The sequence below is a fragment of the Balearica regulorum genome, chromosome 12 (assembly GCF_011004875.1).
Source record: "Balearica regulorum gibbericeps isolate bBalReg1 chromosome 12, bBalReg1.pri, whole genome shotgun sequence".
NCBI classification, from domain to species: domain Eukaryota; kingdom Metazoa; phylum Chordata; class Aves; order Gruiformes; family Gruidae; genus Balearica; species Balearica regulorum.
In genome coordinates, this window is record NC_046195.1 from 9,842,460 (window position 1) to 9,858,752 (window position 16,293).

A 16,293-nucleotide genomic window follows, 5' to 3' on the forward strand; every position below is an offset into this window, starting at 1 on the left:
AAAGACACATTTTATCCAGTTACATGCTCCAATTCAGTTAGCTACGAGGAGAATTAGAACAATATTGGACCGATTAACAAGTCTACCTTGGGAACTGCGAGCTGTTAAGTTATTTATTTTGCTGCCTTGTATAAAAGAATGAGCAGAATTTCATCTGCATAGTTAAGCATTCAGTAACTTCCCACAATAAATAACCCAGCATCTCTCTGTGCTAGAGTGTTTTTTATGGAGCCTGATTGAGAACACAGAATTTTACTGTAATTGGTTTCTGTAGCTCTCAAATGGTTTGGACACAATTGTGTTTCAGGAAGATTTTTATTTTTTTCTTCAGGAGCCGTTAGTCATCGGAGCTGCAATGGAACTTCACAAGCAGTAAAATTATTAGGATCAGTGTATTCAAAACATCATTGAGTTTTATTTTAATGATACGATTTAAGGATCAATGCAAAAAGCAAGGTTTAGAATTTCAGTCTTGCACAATTCAATTGAATCAATAATCTACGGTGTTGCTATGCAGGATGCGCTTCACAATAACACAAAATATACCATTTCTAAAGAAATACATGGCTGAAAAATACACTGTTCAAGTGAATGCATCCAGCTCTGTATACTTACAGCTGTCTTCTGGGAGATACAATACAGGAACAGACAGACTATATGAAATGCTTTGTAAGTTAAGGTAATAGCTCATACAATTAAGATGGTTGAATTTTTCAGTACTGCTATATAGCACTTCCCATAATGAAATCTCTGATTTTTAGGTTTAGAGGTTTAGAACTCCTGGGCTCAGATTGCTATTAAACATAGAACGTGGTTTTCAGTATAGATTAAATTAATTAAAAGCTATTTTAATTCAATGAATCTAGAGTTTACTAATGAAAGAAAAAGAAGGTACATGTGTACTTAAGATGCTATAGTATTGTCTCCTAAGACCTAAGCTGATTTTTACATTTAAATTTTACTCACTTTCAATGTCTGCAGGAGAGGACGTTTTCCTGTATTCTTACTAATCATAAATACGTATGAGTTTGTGTTTTCTTTCCTTAGAGCACCCCACCTGTCTGTATTGTGTAATTATATATGAAGCCTGCAAGACACCATTTACATTCATTTGTAGGGGTTTGCTGTAACTCAGATTTAGTAGGAGTTTGTATCACACAGCCACTCCCTGCTCTTTGTTTCCTTAGCTTTCAAGAGACAGCAAGGTAGAAGGAGTGGAGCTTTAATTACCTTCTCACCGCAGAAGAGAGTGGCTTTTCTAGGTCTGAGCTTACAAAATGGAGCTGGAAGAATCAGAATGAATCTGTATGATACCTGGCCAATGTATTCAGCTACTTAAGGGTGGTCATATTAACATGCTGTTAAGTTGCATCCCTCTCAGAAGCACTTCTGTCCTTTCTTCTTGGGATAAAACCAGCTTCTGGGCAGCAGTGCATTATTCAAGCCAGGTGAATAAGCTTGACATATGGTGACAGGAAACATTTAAATCTTGGCTTTCTCATGCAACGATCACTGCAGGGCACCAAATAATATGCAAAGGCAGCATTGCTGATTCATTCAGTAGGTCTGTATATTTGGGAAACAACATCCAGAAGGGAGACAGGTGCTAGTCCTTCCCCACCATTTTCAGGGTAAAGCATTTTTGAGAATCTGTCTAAGGTGAAGTACAGGTAAATTGTTCAGGTCTGCTCAGGAGCTTTTTGTTATCTCCTTCTCCAGATAACTAAATACAGTGGAAAACTCAGGCCTGTGTGACTCAGAAGCTCAATCCCTTTGTTAGTGGGGTCTGTTTTTTCAGTACCTATAGTGCTCTTCAAAGTTCCAGTTCAACTAAATATGCAGCAATAATGAGACTAAGCAAGGTTTACTTCAATAGTTTTGTAGACGCATGAAGCTTTTTATATCTTTGCTAATTAGCTAATAAGTCTTGTTTCAGGGGTTTTTCCTACTCTAATGTGCCTGTCTCTTTGTGTATATTTTTCTGTCGTCATTGAGATATTGTCAGAAGCCTCTGCTCTGTTGAAGAAAAAAAAATTCTACTATATCTGTAGGGCACTTGAAGTATGGAAATCAGAGCTCTTTTTGGCAGTTAACTGTTGTTAATACTGTCTTTACAACAATGAATGAATCAATATTTAAGCTCATTTGGGCCACTTCATAATTATCCAAACATTTTACTCTACACCTGCTGTTTGATCATATGAATAATGATTAACTGGAGAGACAGCTGTTTTGGTGTGTGGTTTTTTGGGCAGCAGAAGCCATCACAGGGCAGGACGCGTTGCTCAGCTTACAGACATGAGAGCTAGAAATCATTACAGGGAGTGTCAGTTGCAACACTGAGCTCATCTTACTTCTAGAAAAAGAAATTATATTTTCTGTAAAGGAAATACAGAATTTCAAAGATTCACCTTTGCTTTCCATGGAAGCAGATTTCTACAGTATGTTGCACTTTCCCATTTCCCTCCTTCTTCAGTTTGAAGAATTAGCCATGAGAAAAATCACTACGTATAGTGATTAACCTGTATGAAAAATAAAGTTAGGAAAGCCTTAGAAAATCCCGAATAATGGTGCAGAAGCTGTTCACCACGTGCTTGTGGGGCTTTTCTCAAAAAATGCAAAGTGAGACATGCTTTTTAAAGGAAACTGGCTGATAGTCACAGTTTTTCTTCTCTCTTCCACTTCACAGCAGACATTTTTTCTCTTCTTACAGTGTTAAGCTGACAGTTTTTTCTCTGAAAAAGTAAATTTGTAAGAGGTTTGACTTTTTCACACATGAATGTTTGTAATTTTGGAGTAAGGAGGGCACAAACAGCAGAAGGAAAAAAAAAAAGGAGATGGTGTAATTCTTACCTGATTTGAATTCCCATATGCTACCTAAAAATAGCTATTTTGGAAAGTAGCTGCTTTTCAAATACCCTTAAATTGCAAACAAAACTTACATGAAATCCAGGGTTAAACATGGATGCAGTGTTGGGTTAAACATGGATGCAGTGTTGGGTAAAACAGGTATTTTCTATTAAAGCAGAACTCTTAAAAGTTGCTGACATAAATTTAGGCAAACTGATGAGGGCAAAAGCAAGTCCCTGCCCAGTTACTGCAACCTGCAACAGCCTCATCTGCTTAGGCCCACTGGTGAGTATCAAATAGCAATTAAATCCCCCAGATTTCTCTCTCAGCTTGATCGAGGTTTGTCAGGAGAGCAGACAGAGGTAGGACCTGGCCACACTCCCACACCGAGCCATCGTTCCAGATGGTTGGGTCTGAATGGATTCATGTTGCAGAGAAAAGGCCAAAAACATGTCAGTCCCATGTACGCATGGTTTCTGTTAGTTGTTTTATTTTTATGATAAAATTGGGACCTGAAGGGTGAAGGAAGGAGGGAAAGGAATACAGAGAAAGAAATCTGGGTTCTTTTCCCATTCTGCCAATATTTTACTGCAGCCTAAAGATAAGGTCATAAAATGACATGCTCTGTTTCTTCATCTGCAAAATGGGAAGCAGAGGAGTTGCCTGTGATATTGCGAAAGTACAAATGTAAAGCCCTAACCCTCAAACTGGTTGTCTTGTATGTTGCAATAGGCTTTTCAGGTCCTAAAAAGTATGTGCTGCAAAATACACTTATCAGAAATAAGCCAATTTACTTAATACTTTGATTTTTTGCAGGAAAAAACCAAAAATTATCCTAGGTCTGTTAGCCACTTTGTTTGTTTACTTATTGCTGAGGGCCTGTGCAAATTAGAAAATGTAAATGAAGCAGTAAGAAACACGTGGCTGTAGCCAGCTGTGGCAAACCTCTGTTGGGAGTGAAAGTTCGGTTCATGTTCACATTCCCAGTGGACTAGAATAACATTAAGTGAAATTCACATACTTCAAAAAGGTTCCTCATTTGCAATTTATGAGACGGAAGTGCATCAAAGGCATAAAAGCCAGCAAATAGTCAGAAGTTAAAAGTGAGGGGTAGCTAGGCTTCAAAAAACTTAGTTAACTGGTGATGCCATTCTATGAATAAAATAATCTCAAGAAATCTATAGCTAGACCATCTCCCTTCAGATGATTATTCTAAGGCAGTACCCTGTGCTGAAAATTGTCTTCAATGTAGTTTGCTCTCTTCTCTACATGGGTTTGTGGAGCAGCTGAGTATGGACCAAGTGCTGGCTTCCAGGTCAGCTGAGGAGCATCTCCAGGCAAGACAGCAGCTGTCCTCAGGAATCCTAGATAGCTAGATTGACTCCTAGTTTTGCTTCCGCTTCCTTGACTTGGAAGCCAAAATCAGTGGGGTGAAAGGGTGTGCAATAGATATGATACATCCCTGATTTCCATTCCAAGGTATCCACTGAGATCTGACATCATTCAAAGCTTTTTCTGTTACAGGTTTTGTAATAGGAGCAGATGCTTCCTTTGTTGCTCTTGCTGTACAGCGTGGATTTCAGCTGTTACAACCCTTGGCTCAACCTACTGTCTCTCATTCTACTATAAAGCTATTATTGTGGTTGATGAGTTCAAGTTCATATTGACTTCATATTTCAGTTGGGGATTTTTTTTGCGTGAATATTGACCAATATTTTATAATGCAAAGAGGAAAACACGGTTTAAGGGGGTAACAGCATTTACTTAACAATGGTGTCTTGCACCTTTTTATGTAGGGGTCCAGAGTTCGGGTCATGTCTGTTTTGCTCTCTCTAGGAAGTGTTTAATGGTAGCTAGTTAGGTCACAAACTCTCTGAGACAGGACTGTCGTTTTGACCTTAGTTTTATTGAAGCTGTCACTGTGGGGTCCATGCCTGTGCGGTGACACAGCAGTGAAGATCTCTGTCCTACATGGTATCACCGTTCCTGGAAGTCTGCAACTTCAGACTGTCCTGCCTGCCTGATGCCCCACTAGTGTCTCATGCAACATATCAGCCATCTATGATACTCGCTTTCTAATCTTCTTTTCCTGCTTCTCAATGTACCTACGAGATATTCTCAGAATATGCCGAGGAAGAACATTTTTTCTCATTTTAAGACTGTATCTGATAAGAGAAAGAATAGGCTTGGCTCAGCTACTGTCTCTACAGATGTGTTTTGGTCAGAATATGAAGGAAAAAATATCCTGTAAAAGGTCTTTACTTATTCACTAGGCTGTTTATTCAATAGCCACTCAGCAATTACTTCTAACACTGTTTTTGTCAGTCTTTTGTTATTCTTTTCTGTCCCCGTTATTAGTGTTGTGATGAGTGCTACTGAGTGTTTTTTGTTTCTTCTACATTAAAGCCTTGTGCAGAAAGGGTCATCCAAGTCTCCCAGTGACATTCAGGGTCAATGGTGGGATTGCATTAGGACTCCAGGAGCTGACTGTCTGGACTCAGCTTACCTGCTTCTGCATACTTAGATGAAGACTGCTATGATCTGATTCATTTAAATCAACATTAATTCCCTCTGCACAATAAGATGCCCTAGATTTTTCATGGGTTTCATGTATGTTTTTTTAGGGACTCTGCCCTTAAAATTCACGGCAGACACTTGAGAGGTTATGTCCTTTCCATGACTCACTTCAGGGAGTTTCACAGATGTCTTCAGTTTGTTCAGGGAAGATTTCTACCTCTTACTCTCCAAGCAGAAGAGAATTGCCATTAGCCTTTTATACTAGGCTTAATTGCCAATTACCAGCGGGTAAACAGCCTCATAACACTGCATTGCTCCAAGCTTATTACACTTTGCAAAGGAGTCCTGTGCAGAGAAATCTCTGCAGAAAGAGGGCTAAAGGGCATTGAAGGACCTCCCCATTTCTTCCGAAGTTTCCAGTACGTCCTTGTAGGTTTGAGAGCTCCTCATACATTTAGCTGGAATATCACAGCTTATTCCTGTTAAAAATCTTACAGTGTTGCCATCCAACAGTAAGGGCAAAAAGAAAATAATTGTCTTTCACAAAATAAAACAAAAGTATTTTGAAAATTGTATCAACACAAGCAAACATAATTTTCCAGGTGATTTTTTTAAAATAAGAAATTGCATATGCAAAACGAAGTAAAGAAAGCAGCATCTGTTTTGTTCTGGTTTGTTTAATCCCATTTCTCCATATTTTAAGCAGAGGAGGTCACAAGCACAGTCCAGTGGGGGAAGTTCAGTATATTAAATGCACCAGCAGTTTTCTCTTGCAAATTGATTATTTAAATTGAGCTACTCTCAAGTAATGGACAATACCCGTGCTTACAAATATGAGTTTGTGTGGAGATTTGCATTCCAATCCATTGTTCATTCTTTCTGTGCTACCAGAGACATCCAACCTAATTTCTTTGTGCTTATCTCAGCACTTACATCTTAAAATTAAAACTTAGCAGGGGTTCATAAATTACCGTAAGGAATTATTTTTTTACTGCTTTTCTCTCTTTTCTGCATTTTTTTTCTCTCAAGACCACAAGCCATACTGGCACATACATACGGCTGGATGCAAGACTTTTTTTTTGCTGATGAAACTAATGCAGAAATTTGGGAACGTTCAACAAAAAACTGCTTTGGTGTTTTGGCTCGGCTACAATATCTGTAGTGCAGGACTGGAAAGTAGGGAGTAGTCACGCCTCCTCTTCCAGGAACAAGCCCCAAAGTGGGAGAGGGCTTTTTAAGAGGAGATAAAGGAATTGCTGGGAGTGGGAATTCATCCAAAGATTCTTGGAAGGATACCCAGGCTCTAGTGGTTTTGTTGCTCTGATTTTTGGATAATTCACGAGCCAAATTAAGTTGTTCTCATATTTCTTGCAGAATCCACTGCTGTCAACAGCATCATCACAAACAGAGAGTAATTCTCTCATTTTAATTAACCACAGACACTCCTGATTGCTTTAGCTGGACAGAGCGCTGTACATTCAAACCCGCCTGTCGCTGTTTCACTGGGGAGTTTGAATGTGAATCTCCTTCACTATAAACAGTAGAACAATTCTCTTGGATGTAAACGGAGTTCTCATATTCTTCAGGGTCAGCCCACAAAAGGCTATTCTGCAGATCCAACTAAATTTCACTGGCAGATCTTGTCTCATGCTTCGTTCCATCGAGGCTGCTTGGCAACTTGGCCATATCTAATAAGGCCTTGCTTTTGGAGTTAGACTTGCCAGTGCAGCTTTAAACTAAATGGGGCTGTAAATCAAAATGTCCTCATCTACAATTCTTCCCTGAGCATCTGATTATAATCATGCTGCATGCTATTTGTACAGGGATGTTTAAAACTGCCTATAAAACAACAGCTAATTGCTGATCTGCTTAATTAAAGAGAGCCTTTTGTTGTCACATATACAAAGATAAATGAAATAATCAGCTTTGGACTAATGAGAGATAATTAGATTATGCAGTCCGATAAATAAAGACAAAAATCCTGCAGATTGCCACTGTACTCTGCGCAGCTGAGATCACAACAGGGTTTAGAGGTGCACTTTACTCTCCTTTCTATTTTAGCTGTAGTGGTTTGGATTTTTTCCATCACAGCGTTAACACAGTGATCAAAGCTTCCAGGCATTAATGACTGTTGTTATGTACTATAATTTAGGATTTGTTGCTTAACAGCAGTGTGATTTGTATGCACACAGTTGAATTTACTCAGAATTTAAGCTCTCATTTTAAAAAAATTACTAGATCTGACTGTTCACTGATGACTTTCCAGCCTGAACAGATGCATGATGTTGACAGTCTTCTTCAGGGAGGGAGGTAAAATCAAATGGCCATGTTTGTTGTTCGTGTTACTCTATTTAGACTGATAAACAAAGGATCAGTTTTGCCCAGGTCTAAAATGTGTATGTCCACTGGGTGTTCACACTGAAATCTAGTAATACCAGTTTACCTGTCATTAGTGGAAATTGCTTATTTAGCAGAATCATACAGTTTCTTCAGGACTGGTGTCCCGAGCTTTGGGGGAATACCCAGCCAGGTTTCATCATTCTTCCTTTCATTGTGGTCTCTAAAGAAATAACTTGAGCTCACCAAAACATGCTCTTCAGGCACGCACCTAATGCATGCAAACCATAGGATCAGATCAGAGCTTGTAGAAAATGAACTCATCACACTGCTGTGTAGCATGGGCATCATCAGCACCAACTTTTTTATTCTTCAGATCCACTTCCGTTATGCTGCACTATTTGGTAGTGTTGACAGATCCTAAGATTTCTTGAACAAATTGGCAAAAAAATAAATGAATTTGCCTTTAATTATAATTTTCCATGCCACAGTTTTATAGCAGCTCTGCTTTTCATACAATGTACATGTTAAACTCAGCAAAACCTTTGTTAGAAGGGCGTATCATTTTCCCAAGCATGCATAAATGAGACATTTCTTCTGAACATGGTGTTTCCCTGGTAAGTCTCTGTTTACAGCTGGATTCTTTGTTTTCTTCATGGAATTGGGTTTTGGCGTCAGGAGCCAACACACAGAAAAAGCAATGGTTGTTTCCTAAGTGACAGGGGTATGAACTTCTTGGAGCCCTCACTCACATTGTGTGATTGTCAGCGAGTGAAGATCAGCCATTTATCAGCATTTTTGTCTTGTTTACAAGGTCAGAACAAAATACCATTTTAATGTCTTCCTACATTTATGGCTAAAACCTAGCCTAAAGAGGGTCCTAAATCTGTAATCAGAACCTTTATTCTGCTACTATGATATGTGAAATATATTCTAGTGATTTTAATAATTTTCACCATATTTGCTAGTTAGTTTAATCAAATATATGATTAAATAGCTGCCGCATTCTTCTAGCTCCTGGTGCCACACCTCTACTAAATACTGTGTGCTGGGGACATTCATGGGGCTCCGTGCACCCCCCAAGCGTTCCGATCATGATAAGCTTCCCTGCATAAGGAAATACATGCATCAGCCTACAGAGAGAGCTAGACATTTGTCCCATTTACATGGTGGTCTGAAGAATGATACTTAGCATATGGACAGTTATAGACACATTTTTTAGTATCTTTTCTGATCCTGAATCATCTCTGTAAGGAAAAGGTTTAAAAGAGGTTTGGTTTATACTTTTCAAAGGGCTTGGTTCACTCTGACCTGTAGGTTTGAACACTCCAAACGAAAACCTCCAGGAATCCATGCCGGGCTGAGACCTTTTCTTGTATTTTTGATAGCTTTAGTCCTATAGTGCACTTCTAAGACAAAGTTGAACACTAGTGAATGAAATGATGTATTTGCTTCCCACTATTGCCACATGCTGAACTGGAAATATCTCCTGTTTCATCTCCATGAGAGCTCTCCCCTGCTAGAAAACACACGTGCTTTCTGCTGCCATTAGTGGTAAAGCATTTCACTGCTCTGCCAGTCTCAGGCACATCTTGATGACAAAAAAGGTCCATTGCTTCCTTCTTTCTTGCTATTCATGAGCTCAGATACTTTGCCTCCTCTTGTCTCTATGAAAGCTTCAGTCAGGGGGGCAGGCTGGCTATTCACCCCTCTCTTTAGCAGATGTGCAAGACTGTAAATGCTATTCTGTGTCCTGCAGCTGCCCTTGGTTTGCTTCTTGTAGGAACCAGAAGACAGTTCAGAATATGTTCTGACTGCGTGACGTCTAATTGTTACTAGGCTGTTTCCTATTGTCTTGCTCAAGTCTGAGAAGGGGTGTGATGCTATCTGCAGTGTAAGACTGAAAGGACAGTAGGTACTTTTATGTCCGCAGTATGTGCCAGGATGCTTAGATGCTTCTTCCATGTCTAGTATTAAGGTCACCTTCACAGGGATATACTGTCACACTGGCACCTATTTTCAACCTATTTTTCAAGCCTCTTAAACCTAGATTAGACCAGTTAATTATTTTAATGCCTTCACATTCAGAGTTAGGATGTTGCACGGTATTAATGCCTGTTTAATTAAAGACAACCAGCCAAATCTTCCATTTAGGCTTCATAAGTTTTGCCTGTTAACAACTGTATTTTGTCTATCCTTCCACGGATCACGACACGGACGCAAAGAAAAAAGGTGAAGTGCATTTAATTAAACAGCAGGCATAGGTCAAGTGTCTGCCTCATATGTCACTGTATAGCAAAGACGATTGCAGGAAAATCTCAGGAAAATCAGCTACCCAGTAAACTAGGTCTGCTGGAGAGCCCTGTGGTCTCTCTCCCCTGGAGAAACCATCCACAGAGCCTTCTGCCCTGCCTCGTACCTTCATCCACATTAAGTCATGTTTATTTACTCAGGTAAGAGAAAGGAAGCAGCAGGACCACCAGAAAGGGTGGATGTTGCTCGTCATGAGCAAAAGAAGCCAAACTGGACCCTTTGTTACTGGGCAACAGCCTTTTTTCATGGATTTTCAGGAAGATCTATATACAACACACATCCTCCCTCATTAAAGGCAGCTTGAACACTTAGCAAAGGTCAACTCCTACCTAGGGTAGAGCCGTGGGGAGACAAGAGGTTAAGGCTGGTAAAATTCCCATGATATCTTATATGGAGGAGAAGAGATAGCATATGAGAAAAAATCAGAAGAAATATCATGTCCAGCTACTTAAGAGGAATGAGTTTTTAACTCTTGGAACTTCTGCAATAAATATTTGTCAGCTTATATCTGGACTGCTCATCTCTAGCTACTCAAAAACAGTCCTCGAGCAGTTAGTTTCTGAGAAGCCTTTTTCCTATTCTCTTTATCTACTGAAAAGCTGCTGTGCTGCTGCAGGAAGCCGGCCAGTGCTCATCCATATTATCTGGAGGCCTCAGTCCTGGATCAGGACTCTCTACTGACAGGTGCTGCCCAAACACAGAGCAAAAAGTGATCCCTGCATCAACAGTTTGTGAACTATTTTTTGTATTCTTACACAGATTCTTCTTTGTCTGTGGATTATGGTAAAGGCTTCTCCTTAGAGAAGGGCCAAAACTGGAATCCCTTTGAATTGCAGATTTAAAACAAAATTGCAGAAATCTGGTGCTCCCTTACATCTTTATTTAGATCAAGTTTTGGGATAAGCAATTGCAAATTTGTAGAGGGCAAAAATGTGAGAAGCTTTTGCACTTGGTTGGGAAAGGCGATTTTTCTTTCTTCACTAATTCCTCAGGGGATTTGCTGATGTGTCTGGTCATTGCAGAATGACTCACGTTCGCTGTACAGCTGAGGGGAACTGACGGTGTTTGGCGCTAGCGGAGTCACCAGCACTTCGCACTGCCGGGTTCTAACTTTTCTCCCTTGGGGCTTGGCTGGGCATGCCAGAGAGTGAGGATGTAGCCAGCAGGCACGTCCACCACCAAATTAACAGGGAGCACTGCTATAGCTTTGTTGAAGGCAATGCCATTCCCCCAATTAATAGGACCAGCCCATGTAGATTGAGAACTTGATCCTAAAACCCAGGAAGAGCCGTAAACCCCAAGTCAAATCATCTTTGTAAATTAAAGGTCCTTCAAAGGCTTCTCCCTTTTTTCAGAAGTTCAAAACTTGCTACCCATGTTTCCTTCTTGATTTTCTGTTTTTCTTTTTCCCCGGTTTAGCTGTAGAGTAGTTGGACTCTTCATGCAGCAGTTCAGAGATAATAAATGTTTAGTGGCAATTTTCCAGCTTGAACTCACAAGTGCTGAGCTTATTCATTACTAGGAAATAGTGGTTCTCTGTGGGGAAATGTCTCCAAACATGATTAGCAAAAAAAAAACCAAAAACCCCTTATAAAAAATGCGTGCACTGCTAATCAATGGCAAATAGTTTCTTTGTATATTTCCTGACAGATTTAAAATGCTGTTGAATATGAAGAGTAAGGTGGGAGGTGTGGGGAGGCGACACCGTTTCTGACAATACGCTTTTGTGCAGATCAGCCTGGACTGAGTGAGGCCTGGGCCTCTGCACGACTTTGTGTGTGTTTTCAAATCTTTCCATCCCCAATTCATCTTTTCCCACACACCAGTGAAACCAGTTGTGTTGCAGTGTTGATTTCTTCATTTGGGACACACTCATCCCAGCAGGATGAGAAGGTGTACTGGTTAGAGGTGGGAAATCCTTTTTTACCTTCCTGCATGCTTCTGACTTTAGTCTAACCTGGTCTCGAGGAGCCAACAGCTCCATTTCATCAGTAAAAGAATTAACCCTTGGCCTCTTCCCCCAGCAGCATCGAAAAGCATTGACACAACAAGGGATCCAAAGCACAGGGAACAGCCATAAAGCAGGCGTCTGACACAGGCGTGCAGAATTAGACCAGGGCTGTGGGTGTAAAGATGAAGAATATTTACAGTGAGCTAAAGCGAACTTGTAAATGTAGTTGTGTTTGAGATTTAAAAAACTAAGATGAATATGCTTTTCATTATCTTAAAAGCACATTACTAAATGTTTACAATAGTCTTGTAGTTTAGATCTGTCCACAAATTCTCAGGTAGGACTAGATGTCATATTACCTGCCTTTCCACCAAAGCTTTCCTAGAAGCAGCTGAATCCTGACAGAAAGCAAAATCCATTTGAGTTAACATGGAAACCTCAGGGGAACTTTAAAATTATTCTTGAATAATTTTAAAATCTAATTGTATTTACACTCCCAACTGCTATAAGCCCTTTTTCAAATTCATTGGCAAACAAGTGAAACATGTCTGAGTTGTATGATTTATCACAGGAGATTTCATCAAGGTTAGCACAGCTGAAATGAACTGCGTATTCTCAAAAAGCTAACAGGCAGATCCTGCCCCTTTTGGGCATGCTGGAGTTTTTGCCAGTGATTTTTTGCGGGGGGAAAGAATCTTATTTGTTAAAAAAAAAAAGCACACTCCTCTAAAGAACATTTAATGTCATGACTTCTAACATTTGCTGCTGGGGATGTTTTGCAAGATACTGATGAGAAAGCAGGATATAAATTATTAGACTCACAATTTCAATATTAATAATTCTTTGCATTCTCACAGCACTTTTCAACCTAGAAACTCAGTGCACCACCATGCATAGAAATGCATGTGCCAGTAAGCTAACACGGCATTCATGTAAGGTAGTGTGTGTTCCTTGGAGGCCAGCTGCTATTTAGCAAGGTGAAGGCACAGCTCACATCCCTTGGAAAGGGATGATGACAGCGAGAGGCAGCATCCTGCTACGCTGCCTGGTCATAGGAGGGTAAAGCACAATCACCTCTCAGTGCCTCCTCAGTGGTGGGGCTGTCAGCAATCCTCCAGTTCGTGGTAGCTCTCAATTTTCAGGTACCTAACGAGGGCCCTTCACTCTTAGTAACCAGGGAATATTCTCTGGAGACAGAGAATCCTGGCAGTTCATATAAGACAAGACTGTCCCTTTCTGTTTTGGTCCTAAAGCATTGCATTCAGGACCTGTTTTTTTAAGCACTTAGTTACATGATTTTGCTCTTATTTGGGTGTGTACAGCTGTAGATGGGAATGCAGACACAAGGGAGATTTGTATTTGATCTGCAGAATCAATTGCATGTGTACAGAGACCCAGAAACCACCTGGTCCTTCACAGATTCAGCAACACACATTCAACAATTCCGGGTTGTAAGCACTTCATCCAACACAGTTTTTTATGACACTGAGACCTCTCTATTTTTCAGTAAAAAATTAGTAAAATAATTTCTGGCACAATTTTAATGTACATTGTGGTAAACAATGTTTTTTCTGTCTTGCAGCATTGAGTTGTGCTGCTTTAGCTTTAAGGGGTAAATAAATCAGTATATATTCATTGGACCAGATGAAACCTGCAATTAGCAGGTATGAAAAAACTTAAATATTATATCAAGCACATGCAAAACTCACAATTAACTCTGTTGTTACAGTGTTATGACTGTACTAATGCCACAAAAAGAAAAAGCTAATAGAAAAGTAAAGGTTTTAACATAAAAGTTAATTCAGTGAGATTGCGTATTGTCCCTTTTTACAGGGCACAGGTTAGAGCTAAGCTGCAGCGTTCGTTGTACAGCTCCTTACTGAGAAACGCAGGAGCAGTGCAGACACGGGACAGCCACAGGAACCGAGATTCTCACAGCTTTGCCGTTCTCCCATCTGGTGACTGATTGTGCAGTTGTATTGACACTACACCAGCCTGGTATTACTGGCAGTTAGTTTTCTTGTTTATTTTAAAGTCTGAGTGAAGAAGAAACTGGCGGTATTGAATTGTATTCACTTACTACTACCATTTGCTTTCCCAAAAGTTTGTTCTGGCAAATACATGCAAATACACATCATGTAGTTTACCCACCAAAGACCATTGACTGCGACAGAATTAGTCACAATATTAAGTATAAATGCCTGCAGACACTTTTAGGGGATCAGACCCTTAACGTTGAAAAGGAATCAATTAAAATTCACATCGTATTTGGTTGAAGGTGGGTGCTGAGTAACTGTTTGGATGGAGATACTTTTCATTTTGTAGCATGATGTCTCTTGGTAACAGACAGGAAACAACTTTGTAAAGAGTAAAATCTTAGCAGCTAAGCAACAGTAATGCAAAACCTTGTAAAGTTGTTGGGGCGGGGGGGATGACTTCCTTTAAGTGTGCAAGGAAATTTTTTAAGCAATAAATAAATATCTGGACTGTAGGAACTCTCTGAATATGCCATATTTTTCAGAGCCCACATAGTGACCCAAAAAGGAAGACAAAGAGAAATCTAGACTTATTTCATAAAAATACCCGGACATGCTGATGCAGTGGCCCAAAAAAATTTCTGGATATTTCCTGGTCTTTATTTGCAGTGTTTCCTGTAAACCAGTCCCCGTTAGAAATGTAAAAAAGGCAGATTTCAAAATATTTTTATGGTAGTATTGTCTTTTTAGCACATATTTCAGCCACTTTTTGATTTACTTTGAATCACATAACAGTCATAAAAAGAGCATATTCTCTGTGCCCACCAACTAACGTGCCACTACAGAGGGCAGCCCATGGGGCCTCTTGGAATCAAGGAGCAGGATTTTTTGTTGCTTTATTTACTGGTTTACTCTTCCGTAGGAACAAAGCACTATTTGATCCCCCTTTTTTTTTTCCACTAAATCTCATTTGCTCAGTAGTTTACCCCCATCCATGTGTTCAGCAGAGGTATTTACAGCACTAATAAAAGCATTTGTCCATGAAGGGTCAAAAATCATCGCTCTTAATACATTTGTGGATCTGCTTTTGAACATCATCTGTTAGTCGTAGCAGGTATATTACAGTGGAAACTGGAAAATACTTTTTTTAGTGTCAGAATTAATTAATAAATAATTCAAGCATATGTTGGAAAACAGTCTTTTTCTTATATCAGTAATGATATAAGTGACCTGAGAACCAATGTCTTCATACATCTTATTTTAGCCATCTACCTGCAGAGGCGAAAGCTACCATGTTCTCGCTGCTGAGCGTGTGGGAATTTAGCAGTCTTCTCTTCCAATATGTTATGTCTGCAGATTAGAAGAGACACAGACTCATCCTTGGCCAGGAAGCTGCTGGCTCCATTCTCATTATGGCAGATTGATCAGTTTATACTGATTACAGGAAATGGCTGTTAACTGGGAGAATAAATAACACATCTGTGAGCAGGGTTTATCTTAAAATTTATTATTCCTTTCTCCAAAAACAATCATGTCGAAAATCAGAGGAGGGGCAACAGTGTTCCTTTTGATCACAGAAAGATTTTCTTCATTTCCAATCATGGCAGATGTAAATTTCCCACTCTACACAGAGGAAAAAGTAAGCATCGCTTTCTATCCCTTCGAAGTTTCCCTCACAGACATGCTGTATCCCAGCTAATGTTAACAGCTATTAGCACATAGTGCCCTTGAGTAACTATGATGTCATTTTGAGAAGGAGTGGTAGGCTGATATTAAAAACACAGAAGAGTTCCACATTACCTGGGCTGCAGGCTGACAAAATGTCCTGTACTGTGCATGTGCCTGGGACACTGCTCAGTCCTTTCTGAGTGGGCTGTTTTGATTTGAGGCACGCTTTCCGCACCGTGCAGTGTGGCACAGATTTTGTGTTCCCTTCCCCAAGAGGTGGGGAAAGGCTGGTGAGAAATGGAAGTACAAATTCACACACTGCAGTTGTCTGTCTTGAAAGCAATCTGTTACCCTGACCGCGCTATCTGTGCTCCTTTGGGGAAGAAAGTTTAGTGGCCTGCACTGGGCAAGAATATTTTATTCTTTTCATTTTTTTTTCTCACTTGTGAAAAAAAATGATGTAGGTAAACTTTTTACATTTGAGCCATTCTCACCTATCTATATTTTAGCATTATCGTGCTCCTTATACCCATTTCCAGTCTCATTCATGAGAAACCAGGTTTTTGCATCATATTACAGAATTATTTGCTTTACCAAGAGAATGATTAAAGTTTAAAATAAAAAGAAATTCAATTTTAATATCATTGTGAGTATAGATAAACATGTTGTTTGCAGTAAAGT